This window comes from Mytilus californianus, unplaced genomic scaffold (genome assembly GCF_021869535.1).
Source record: "Mytilus californianus isolate M0D057914Y unplaced genomic scaffold, xbMytCali1.0.p SCAF_3, whole genome shotgun sequence".
In the NCBI taxonomy this organism is placed as follows: Eukaryota; Metazoa; Mollusca; class Bivalvia; order Mytilida; family Mytilidae; genus Mytilus; species Mytilus californianus.
Genome location: NW_026262679.1, coordinates 7,338,826 through 7,351,386, shown reverse-complemented (window position 1 = coordinate 7,351,386; position 12,561 = coordinate 7,338,826). Strand labels below are relative to the sequence as shown.

At 37.3% G+C, this 12,561-nt stretch overlaps 1 protein-coding gene across 1 annotated transcript in view; it reads right to left on the bottom strand.

Annotated features, from left to right (window-relative positions):
• The window catches only part of LOC127733903 (solute carrier family 23 member 1-like), a 95,113-nt gene extending 82,998 nt beyond the window's left edge, over positions 1 to 12,115 (bottom strand). Inside the window, exon 1 of the mRNA XM_052243353.1 lies at positions 11,812 to 12,115. The gene's annotated coding sequence lies outside the window, so the exon portion shown is untranslated. The remainder of the gene's footprint in view (positions 1 to 11,811) is intronic.
• Between the last annotated feature and the right edge of the window lie 446 nt (positions 12,116 to 12,561).

The following is a 12,561-nucleotide window of genomic DNA, read 5'->3' as shown; positions in this document are numbered from 1 at the left end:
TCCTCGTTCTAGTCAACTCACTTTGTCTGTCCTCAATCCGGTACATTTAATTTGTCCGTCCTCATGCTGGTCAACTCACTTTGTCCGGCCTCAGTCTGGTCAACTCACTTTGTCCGTCCTCATTTTGGTCAACATACTTTGTCCGTCCTCATTCTGGTCATCTCACTTTGTCCCTCCTCATTCTGGTCAACTTAGTTTGTCCGTCCTTATTCTGGTCAACTCTCTTTGTCCTTCCTCATTCTGGTTATATCATATTGTCAGTCCTCGTTCGGGTCACCACACTTTGTCTGTCTTCGATCTGGTCATCTCACTTTTTCCGCCCCCTTCTGGTCAACTCAGTTTGTCCGACTTCATTCTGGTTAACTCTCCTTGTCCGTCCTCATTCTGGTTAAGTCACTTTGTCAGTCCTCGTTCGGGTCAAAGCACTTTGTCTGTCTTCGTTCTGGTCATCTCACTTTGTCCGTCTTCATTCTGGTCAACTCACTTTGTCCTTCCTCATTCTGGTTATATAATATTGTCTGTCCTCGATCCGGTCAACATACTTTATTCGTCTGCATTCTGGTCAACTCATTTTGCCCGTCTGGATCCACATTCCGGTCTTCTCACTTTATCCGTCCTCGTTCTAGTCAACTCACTTTGTCTGTCCTCATTCCGGTACATTTAATTTGTTCGTCCTCGTGCTGGTCAACTCACTTTGTCCGTCCTCATTCTGGTCAACATACTTTGTCCGTCCTCATTGTGGTCATCTCACTTTGTCCGTCCTCATTCTGGTCAACTCAATTTGTCCTTCCTCATTCTGGTTATATCATATCGTCTGTCCTCGATCCGGTCAACTTACTTTATTCGTCTTCATTCTGGTCAACTCATTTTGTCCGTCTGGATCCACATTCCGGTCAACTCACTTTGTCCGTCCTCGTTCTAGTCAACTCACTTTGTCTGTCCTCAATCCGGTACATTTAATTTGTCCGTCCTCATGCTGGTCAACTCACTTTGTCCGGCCTCAGTCTGGTCAACTCACTTTGTCCGTCCTCATTTTGGTCAACATACTTTGTCCGTCCTCATTCTGGTCATCTCACTTTGTCCCTCCTCATTCTGGTCAACTTAGTTTGTCCGTCCTTATTCTGGTCAACTCTCTTTGTCCTTCCTCATTCTGGTTATATCATATTGTCAGTCCTCGTTCGGGTCACCACACTTTGTCTGTCTTCGATCTGGTCATCTCACTTTTTCCGCCCCCTTCTGGTCAACTCAGTTTGTCCGACTTCATTCTGGTTAACTCTCCTTGTCCGTCCTCATTCTGGTTAAGTCACTTTGTCAGTCCTCGTTCGGGTCAAAGCACTTTGTCTGTCTTCGTTCTGGTCATCTCACTTTGTCCGTCTTCATTCTGGTCAACTCACTTTGTCCTTCCTCATTCTGGTTATATAATATTGTCTGTCCTCGATCCGGTCAACATACTTTATTCGTCTGCATTCTGGTCAACTCATTTTGCCCGTCTGGATCCACATTCCGGTCTTCTCACTTTATCCGTCCTCGTTCTAGTCAACTCACTTTGTCTGTCCTCATTCCGGTACATTTAATTTGTTCGTCCTCGTGCTGGTCAACTCACTTTGTCCGTCCTCATTCTGGTCAACATACTTTGTCCGTCCTCATTGTGGTCATCTCACTTTGTCCGTCCTCATTCTGGTCAACTCAATTTGTCCTTCCTCATTCTGGTTATATCATATCGTCTGTCCTCGATCCGGTCAACTTACTTTATTCGTCTTCATTCTGGTCAACTCATTTTGTCCGTCTGGATCCACATTCCGGTCAACTCACTTTGTCCGTCCTCGTTCTAGTCAACTCACTTTGTTTGTCCTCAATCCGGTACATTTAATTTGTCCGTCCTCATGCTGGTCAACTCACTTTGTCCGTCCTCAGTCTGGTCAACTCACTTTGTCCTTCCTCATTCTGGTTTTATCATATTATCTGTCCTTGATCCGGTCAACATACTTTATTCGTCTTCATTCTGGTCATAACACTTTGTCAGTACTCATTGCAGTCAACTCACTTTGTCAATCCTCATTCTGGTCAACTCACTTTCTCCGTCCTCATTCTAGTCAACTTACTTGGTCCGTCCTCGTTCTGGTCATCCCACTTTGTCCGTCCTCATTCTGGTCATCCCACTTTGTCCGTCCTCATACTAGTCAACTCACTTTGTCCGTCCTCATTCTGGTCAACTCACTTTGTCCGTCCTCATTCTGGTCAACTTACTTTGTCCGTCCTCATTCCGGTAAAGTCACTTTGTCAGTCTTCGTTCGGGTAAATACACTTTGCCTGTCATCGATCTGGTCATCTCACTTTGTCCGTCCTCATTCTGGTCAACTCACTTTGTCCGTCCTCATTCTGGTCAACTTACTTTGTCCGTCCTCATTCCGGTAAAGTCACTTTGTCAGTCTTCGTTCGGGTAAATACACTTTGCCTGTCATCGATCTGGTCATCTTACTTTGTCCGTCCTCATTCTGGTCAACTCACTTTGTCCGTTGTCATTCTGGTCATATCATATTGTCTGTCCTCGATCCGGTAAATATACTTTATTCGTCCGGATTCTGGTCATCTTACTTTGTCCGTCCTCATTCTGGTCAACTCACTTTGTCTGTCCTCATTCTGGTTATATCATATTGTCTGTCCTCGATCCGGTCAACATACTTTATTCGTCTTCATTCTGGTCAACTCATTTTGTCTGTCTGGATCCACATTCCGGTCAACTCACTTTGTCCGTCCTCGTTCTAGTCAACTCACTTTGTCTGTCCTCAATCCGGTACATTTAATTTGTCCGTCCTCATGCTGGTCAACTCACTTTGTCCGTCCTCAGTCTGGTCAACTCATTTTGTCCTTCCTCATTCTGGTTATATCATATTGTCTGTCCTCGATCCGGTCAACATACTTTATTCGTCTTCATTCTGGTCAACTCATTTTGTCCGTCTGGATCCACATTCCGGTCAACTCACTTTGTCCGTCCTCGTTCTAGTCAACTCACTTTGTCCCTCCTCAATCCGGTACATTTAATTTGTCCGTCCTCATGCTGGTCAACTTACTTTGTCCGTCCTCAGTCTGATCAACTCACTTTGTCCGTCCTCATTCTGGTCAACATACTTTGTCCGTCCTCATTGTGGTCTTCTCACTTTGTCCCTCCTTATTCTGGCCAACTTAGTTTGTCCGTCCTCATTCTGGTCAACTTAGTTTGTCATTCCTCATTCTGGTTATATCATATTGTCAGTCCTCGTTCGGGTCACCACACTTTGTCTGTCTTCGATCTGGTCATCTCACTTTTTCCGCCCCCTTCTGGTCTACTCAGTTTGTCCGTCCTCATTCTGGTCAACTTACTTTGTCCGTCCTCATTCCGGTAAAGTCACTTTGTCAGTCTTCGTTCGGGTAAATACACTTTGCCTGTCATCGATCTGGTCGTCTCACTTTGTCCGTCTTCATTCTGGTCAACTCACCTTGTCCTTCCTCATTCTGGTTATATCATATTGTCTGTCCTCGATCCGGTCAACATACTTTATTCGTCTGAATTCTGGTCAACTCATTTTGCCCGTCCTCGTTCTAGTCAACTCACTTTGTCTGTCCTCAATCCGGTACATTTAATTTGTCCGTCCTCGTGCTGGTCAACTTACTTTGTCCGTCCTCATTCTGGTCAACATACTTTGTCCGTCCTCATTGTGGTCATCTCACTTTGTCCGTCCTCATTCTGGTCAACTCAATTTTTCCGTCCTCTTTCTGGACATCTCAGTTTGTCTGTCCCCTTCTGGTCAACTTAGTTTGTCCGTCCTCATTCTGGTCAACTTAGTTTGTCCGTCCTCATTCTGGTCAATTCTCTTTGTCCGTCCTCATTCTGGTCAACTCACATTGTCCGTCCTCATTCCGGTCATATCATACCGGTATTGTCTGTCCTCGTTCCGGTCAACTCAATCGGAAGTTCCTACCTGGTTTTTTCAAGTTACTTTCAAATAGTCAAATTTAACAGAATGATTCAAACATCTTTGAAGAAAAAAGTTCGATCCATCTTTCTCATGTCTACGCCAATATCTGAAGAAATGCTAGATATAAAACCAGGTTTAGTCCACCATTTTCTACACAAGAAAATGTCTGTAACAAGTCAGGAATATAAATGTTGTTTTCCATTCGTTTGATGTGTTTGAGCTTTTGATTTTACCATTTGATAAAGGACTTTCCGTTTTGAATTTGACTTGGAGTTCGGTATTTTTGTTATTTTACTTTTATCTTATATGTGGACATTGGTTTTTTTTTTGTAAAATTGCCTCTACTTTTTATTCAAAACATTTCCCCTATTTTTACAACTTATTTTTGTTTACTATGTTTGATATAAATATGCATAATAAGCTTTAAAATACATGAATTATTACGATCAACAACTTGCTAAATCTGCTGTATTAGTTCCTTTTCTAAAACGAAAACAATTCACTTTCAAACAGATACCCGTTCCATCCCAAGTATGCCCTGCATGAGTGACCCCTGTCATCATATGATCAGTATTTAACTTCTTCTGTTTAAGCATATAAAAGCTGAATATAAACAAGAATTTTATTTGACATACCCTAATCTTGATACAAGAAAACTTATATGCAAATTTAGAATAAGTGATCATTCCCTCACTATTGAAACTGGAAGATATAAAAATATTCCACGCCCTCAAAGACTTTGTAATAAGTGCAAAGTTCTGGATGATGAATCACATTTCTTTTTAATATGTAAAATAAATGATGATTTAAGACATGTCTTTTTAAATGATTTAAAAACTCAATACAAAGATTTTTCTGATAATAAAATGAAATATATACTAAATCCAACCACTAGTCAGCAAGTGAAATCTTTAGGCTCCTTTATTAAACAGTCTATGGGACTGAGGACAGGGGGCACTTGAGGTCATTTGTTGTGTTAATGTTTTGGTTTATTTTTATTTTTTATGTAAATTTTAATTTCATCATTATATTGTTGTTATTACATGTAATTGTCATGCCTTTGACCCTCTTATGGGTGTAATTTGTGCTTTAATAAATATATTTAAGTATTTTTATACACACGACAATAAACTATCATCTAACGGTTTTATGACACAGATAATTATATAAAAGTTTCCTAGTTATTATCCAAAACTTTCTCCAAAACGCATTAATATTATTTTGATAGCTATATAATAGAATCATGTGCAAAACAGTGTAGGCGAGACCATTGATTGGCGCGCTAAAATATCCCATTGACTGGGTCAGATTAGGTGAACGTTCGTCTGTAACGCCCACAACTCACGACGTATTTATTATAAACATTTATACTGTGGGGTTGCCAAAGGGTCTCAGTATATATACGAACTACAGTGCACAGTATATTATATACATATTTTATTTGCGATCATAAAATGTATGAAGTCGTCCATTACTATGTAAATTGGGTCGATTAAAAAAAGCTGAATATGTTTCTGTTGCCAAGGGTTTTTCACAAGTATAGTAGTTAGCAGAAAAGTTCACCAAACTATACATTTTACCTATTCAAAAACGTAAATGCAAATTCCACAAGGCTTGATCCAAATAGCCTTTTTATTGTCTAATAACTTGCAAGTACGAAGAAGACAGGACAGAAGTATATTTTGTCTATATGTTTTGTGTACGCACACTATTTAAAGTTGATCATGCATTCGTTCTAAAATAAAATTTTGACCAGATAAAAGTTAAAAGATGGCATAATTGGACAACCGCAATTGTTAAATCGCTTTGACGTCCGAAAAAAAAGATAATAATCAACACATGCATTGTAACTTTTAAAGCCAGTTAAATCCTTTTTTTTTTGCTGAAAGAACGTGCGATATCATAAAAATTGATTATCAAAACATAACGAAAACACAAGTAAAGAACGTTTAAGTATTCAATATAAATCAAAACACAAAGGTTATTCCTGATTAGTTTTTCGAATTATTTTATTTAGGCGTTGAGACTTTGGTGACCCCACAGTTTAAATGTCTATAATAAATACGTCGTGAGTTGTGGGCGTTACAGACGAACGTTCACATAATCTGACCCAGTCAATGGGATATTTTAGCGCGCCAATCAATGGTCTCGGCTACACTGTTTTGCACATGATTCTAATATATAATGAAAAAACAATAAAATGATAATGCATGCAACTATAATACAAAGCCCACTAAGAAATACCTTGAATGTATTCATGAATATCACCGGTGATAATGTAAACAATATATTGTAGAGCGATTTATAATCTTCACGATCTTAGTACACAATGCTCCATGAAGAAACTCAGTAAAGTACAGACATGCTGAGAGGACCCGTGAAGAAACTCAGTAAAGTACAGACATGCTGCAAGGACCCGTGAAGAAAATCAGTAGAGTACAGACATACTTCGAGTCCACGTGAATTACAGACATGTTTCTAAACGTTTTACAATCTTACCCGTCTAAATTGTATCTCTCGGATATATGCATGTACATTGTAGATAATCAGGCCTTTGTTAATACATTTTTTTTTTAAAACAACGAAATAATACAAAACATTGGCATTTGAAAACCGGTAGTCTTCTGGTAGCGTGTTCGCATCGATTGCGGGAAGTCGTAGATTCGAACCCCGGCCGGGTCAAACCAAAGACTTTAAAATTGGTATTTGCTGCTTTTCCGCTAAGTACGGCTGTACGCGGCATTCAGGATTAACAGCAAAGACTGGTCGGCTCGGAGTCAGAATAATGTGTCCGGGTAAGGTGACATGTCGTCCTGCGGACTGTTACATGTACCTTGTGAACTAGCTGGTTAAAAATCCGGCTCAGTGTGTCGGTTTAGTACAAAGCAGGGTTAATATTCATATCACATTAACATGTTCTCGTCCTGAATATGCATATTAGTTTGCCGCTGGACGTTTAACAGTCATCCATCCATCAATATATATTATTAAACAGTAATGGAAGTGAAATTGTCTGGCCGTGCGATTTAATATTTCAGATTTCAAGACTTCTAATGTACTAGTAGATGCGGTTGTCTTCTTTTATTGTACTTACGATAGGTGTGAAAACTAATATTTGTACTTACGATAGGTGTGAAAACTAATATTTGTACTTACGATAGGTGTGAAAACTAGTATTTGTACTTACGATAGGTGTGAAAACTAATATTTGTACTTACGATAGGTGTGAAAACTAGTATTTGTACTTACGATAGGTGTGAAAACTAATATTCAATAATAAATGTTCATTGGCATCACCACATTATTTTTTAGTTCAAATTACATGTATAATTTTAGTATTAACCAAATTTCACTACCATGACTGTAAACAGGGTTTAAATTGTATTCCTACTATTCCATGCCATCTTTTAGACATGAACCAAGTAGATGGTGGTCTAAATAAAAGTCGATGATTTGTAAAAATGTAGTTTATAACATGATTTTTTTCAAAAATATAATAACAAGTTTGGGTCACGGGGCTTTTTAGCTCACCTCGCCTAAAATCGTCTCCTATGAAAATACTGGGTCCAATTTTACCAAACATTACCAAATATAAATAAGAAGATGTGGTAAGAGTGCCAATGAGACAACTCTCCATCCAAGTCACAATGTGTAAAAAGGAAAACAATTATAGGTCAAAGTACGGCCTTCAACAAGGAGTCTTGGCTCACACCGAACAGCAAGCTATAAAGGGCCCCAAAATGCATGCTTTATAGGGTATCTAGTTTTTAAATTGTTTCTGGGGATGTGATCAATCAACAAACATAGCCGCTTTTGCTAAAGAATACATAGGGGTCAAATGCAGTTTTGGGCTGATATCTCAAACACAAAATCATTTCGACCAAATTTGATACGGGTAAAAATTATCAACATGTAAATGTATATCTCCTGAGAAAATCGGACAACCCATTTTGGAGTTACTGTTACTACACCTGAAATGTCAATTTTGAGTAAATGTCTCAAGTTTTTGGCTTATAACTCAAAAACTAAGGCAGTTCAGTAGGTCAGGGCCTATTTCCTGCGAAAACTCGGATTACCTAATTGGGCTTTATTCCCCCTGAAATGTAATTTTTCGCAAATTTTTGCTTAGTATATTGAAAAGTATAACAGAAATTGAATGACAGATAGATAGAAATTTTAAAGAGTGAAAATGAGATTGAATTCACAACAAATTCCTTTAAAAGTAACATTATCTCACTTATCTCCCTTTATACGGAAAAAATAAATCCAGCAAAAAATTTTCTGTATTTGTAAAATCAGTTGTAATAATAAGACAAAACACATAATTTCTTTATTTATGTGACAAGTCTTACAAATCAACTGCATTCCTCTCTAAAAGTTGTCATATTTCATTACAGATCTAAACCTATTGTTTTCTGCTAATTTATAATCCATCCACGATGGCAGGAGACACTCTCTCTACCTTACGTGTGTACAATGTACGTAATTTATTCTTTTTTCTTTTTCTTTTTTTTTTTGCTATGACACCTTCCCGCGTCATAATATAAGGCTTTTTATATTTTATTCCATACAGTATTTAATAAAAAAAAAAACGTACAAGAAGTCACAATTATGTAAACCGCCGTGCTCGTTCAGTGGTCGTTTGTTAGATCCCTAGCAATCGGATTAAGGTGGATGGGGGTCTTAATCAAAATCCATAGATTGTTCTAATAATTTGTCAAAATGTAGTTTTTATCATGCTTTTTTTCATAACATAATAAAAAGTATTTAAGGTCCTCGCAGCATGTCTGTACTTTACTGAGTTTCTTCACGGGTCCTCGCAGCATGTTTGTATTTTACTGAGTTTCTTCACGGGACCTCGCAGCATGTTTGTACTTTACTGAGTTTCTTCACGGGACCTCGAAGCCTGTCTGTATTTTCCTGATTTATTTAAACGATCATAGGAAAGATTACACTCCTGGTATATTAGATTATTTATAAAGATAACCATCCTGTTGTGTAAGAAAATCACATATATCAAATGTGCGTATTTCAATTTTTAAGACCGTTAACTCTAATTTCAAGTTTGAACACTTAAATTTACATAAATCATATAAAAAACTTATAGAGAACTTAAACCTCAATTTGCGTTATAACCTTCATTTCTATCTATTTCGCAGTTAAAGTATTTTTTAAAAATGCAAAGCAAAATTATAATTATTTTTGTTCCAATAAAGTAGGATTTCAAGTGTTTACAGATTCAAATAAATAATAAGTTGTCCTTTGAATGAAATCGTTTTCTAACGAGCCACCAGACTCCTTTTAAACGCTGAAGTTCAATTGTGTTATGCGATTATGCATTTATTTTCTTTGACAAAATCGAGTTCTGCCTTTTGAAATCTAGGACAAAACCGGTTTGTACACATTGACAAAACCGGGTGCTTCCATTTTGACATGACCCATTTTGTTCATTCCATACACAGAAATACTAGTATTGAGGTGCTCAAAGTGACTAGTTTTGCAATCTCCATGTCCATATCTTTCTTTCCGTACCTTTCTTTCCGTACCATGTGAACAATTTAACGAGATATTAAACAAATTCGAGGCAAGGTTCACTCAATTCGTCATTTTGACGTGCATTTTTACTTATTTCTCCCTTAATCTAGAACGGTTGTAGAAAATATTACATCTCACAATAGAAAATAGTTATATATGTATATATATTCTTCAATATCATAAAAATGCTTCGCTGAGCGCAGCCTTATACGACCACAGAGGTCGAACCCTGAACAGTTGGGGCAAATTTGGACACAATATTCAAGCTTGATACTGTCTGAATTTGGATTGTGATCAAATTTTTGACATAATATAGGTTTCTGACACAAAATAAATGTGGTCAAAGATCTTATAAATCCATTGCGAAATACTGTGCAATTGAAGATTTCTTCTTGAAACTTTTCAAAAATTCGAAATTTTAAAAATTTTGAAAAAAATTATTAATCCCTTAAAAAGATTGGGAAAAAAATCCTCCCCCTGCCCCCCCCCCCCCCCCTCCCACTTTTTGAAACCCCCTTGGAGCAATAACCCCAAAACTCAATCCCAGCCTTTCCTTTGTAGTATGGAACCTTGTAGTACAATTTCAGAGAGATCCATACACTTACACACAAGTTATTGTCTGGAAACTAGAAAAATGCTTGTTTTTTGCCCTTTTTTGGCCCCGAATTCCTACATGTTTGGGGAAATTAACCCCAAACTCAATCCCAGCCTTCCCTTTTTTAGATGGAACCTTGTGGTATAATGTCAGAGAGATCCATACACTTACACACAAGTTATTGTCTGGAAACTAGAAAAATGTTTGTTTTTAGCCCCTTTTTGGCCCTTAATTCCTAAACTGTTAGCCCCATAACCCCGAAAATGAATCCCAACCTTCTACTTTTGGTATTAAACATTCTGGTACAATTTCAGAGCAATCAAAATACTTAGACACAAGTTATTATCCTGAAACTAGAAAAATGCTTGTTTTGGGCCCCTTTTTGGGCCCCTAGTTCCTAAATGGTTGGGACCATCAACCCCAAAATCAATCCCAACCTTCCTTTTGTGGTATTGAACCTTCTTCAAAAATTTCATAGAGATCCATTCACTTAAACTAAAGTTATTGTCCGGAAACCAATGTATCTTCGGACGACGACGCAGACGACGACGACGACGACATCATACCATTATATGATCCCAAAAAAATTTTTGCGGTCGTATAAAATAACAAATATATAAACAGAAAACTACCTTTTCTCTGTCTATTGATGTTCCGTCACCGTGCCGGTATGATATTAGATACCATCGAGTCCAAACATTTTTTGCCGGTATAGTTTAGACACAGTGTAATCTATAGTTTATAATATAAGATCCAAAAGGAAGAAAAATTCTAGAATATTATTATCACTTGAAGAAATATTTCAGTATTTGTTCCTGACGTAATAAAGAGTTAAGAATATTTGGATGAAATAGAAAAGACAGGTATTATAGCATTATTTACATCAAAGTTTTAGAGGAACTTATATTAGGAGTCCCGAACAAATGTACGTTGACATGAATAGCCTGGACTGTTAACTGTAAACTTCGACTTAGGGTGTCGGTCTAGTACGAAGCAGGGGTCCTATTGAGATTTAATTAACATGTTCTCGTCCTGATATGCATGTTATATTAGCCATTAAACCCAAAATCTATCATCTAATGTGTTGAAACCCCCTATTAAAAATGGCTGGATCCGCGCCTGTAATTATTTTGATTATTATCTTAGCCTTCAATTTTTTAAACATGTTAAGTAAAAAATATAAATATGCTGCTATAGAAATTATAAAAAAAATATGTTACGAAACAAATTTATTTCTTGAATCGAAAAATAAACAAACAAAAATCTGTAAGAAACATTCATTATAGATTAGTTCCGGGAACATCATTATTATTCTCCATATTTAGTATTTACTGAAAATGATCTGTCGATATATATATTGACCGTGTATTATCATGATTATACAAGGCTTAAATGATGACCAGTGCATCAGCACTCCTTTAATGTTTGTCAATTGAAGAAATAGCAGTGGCGGATTTAGAGGGTTTTCCAGGGGGCCCGGGCCCCCCTTTTTTGGTATAAATTTGGTTGGTTATTTAGGGAATCACTGAAGCATGACTGGAGCGGTCCCCCTCTTAGGCAGTCAGTGGGCCCCTCTTAGGCAGTCAGGGGCCCCCTCTTAGGCAGTCAGTGGCCCCCCTTATGAAAATGTGTGGATCCGCCACTGAATAGTAGAGAGAAACAAGGATTAATCTATCATTTACCGTACAGATGGTACTTAAGATATCTCTATTTCTAGTGACTTACCTTGAAAAATCGGATATTATTCCAAACAATCAGAATTTTAATAGTTCACCGGAAGACGATGTGAACACAATGCGATCGGAAGTTACACAACCATCACATCGTTTCTCAGAATAAAATGTTAAATGTTACTTAAAGGCCAGTAGTTCGTATTGATTTTCTATTGTTTGTTTATTTATTATCATTCATTGTTATTAACACTATGTTTTCACATGAATGTTCATTAAATGAAAGTAGCTCGATTAGTCGGTGAACAACAAAAAATACACAAGAAAAACATATCCGCGTACAATCAGGTGTATGTAGTTTCCACGTGTTCTATTTATTTATATAAACTATGTCGTCCCATAGTGTGACCGTGTCTTTTAAGGCAGAGTCGACATGCTTCGCTAAATCGATACAACCTGAACATCTGCGTGAGTTATTAATAAAATGTTAGACTAGAAATACTTTAATAGGGACTGGTCACTGAATTATTTCATTGAGGCAGATATATATATATATACATGTGATCACATGTACATGATGTAAATATATGGCTCTGATTGTGGGGGTCTAGGAGGAAATATTTGATTTTCTCTATCTTTTATCAAGTCCCCACTTTGAAAAAAGAAAAAAAATTTCAACCCCCCTCCCGGCCAAAAATTTTCAAAACCTATATTTTGTTTTAACAACAAATATACATTCATGCAATTTCTATTTATTATTATTAAATATAATATTGCATGAGTATCAGTCCAGAGCCTCCAATAG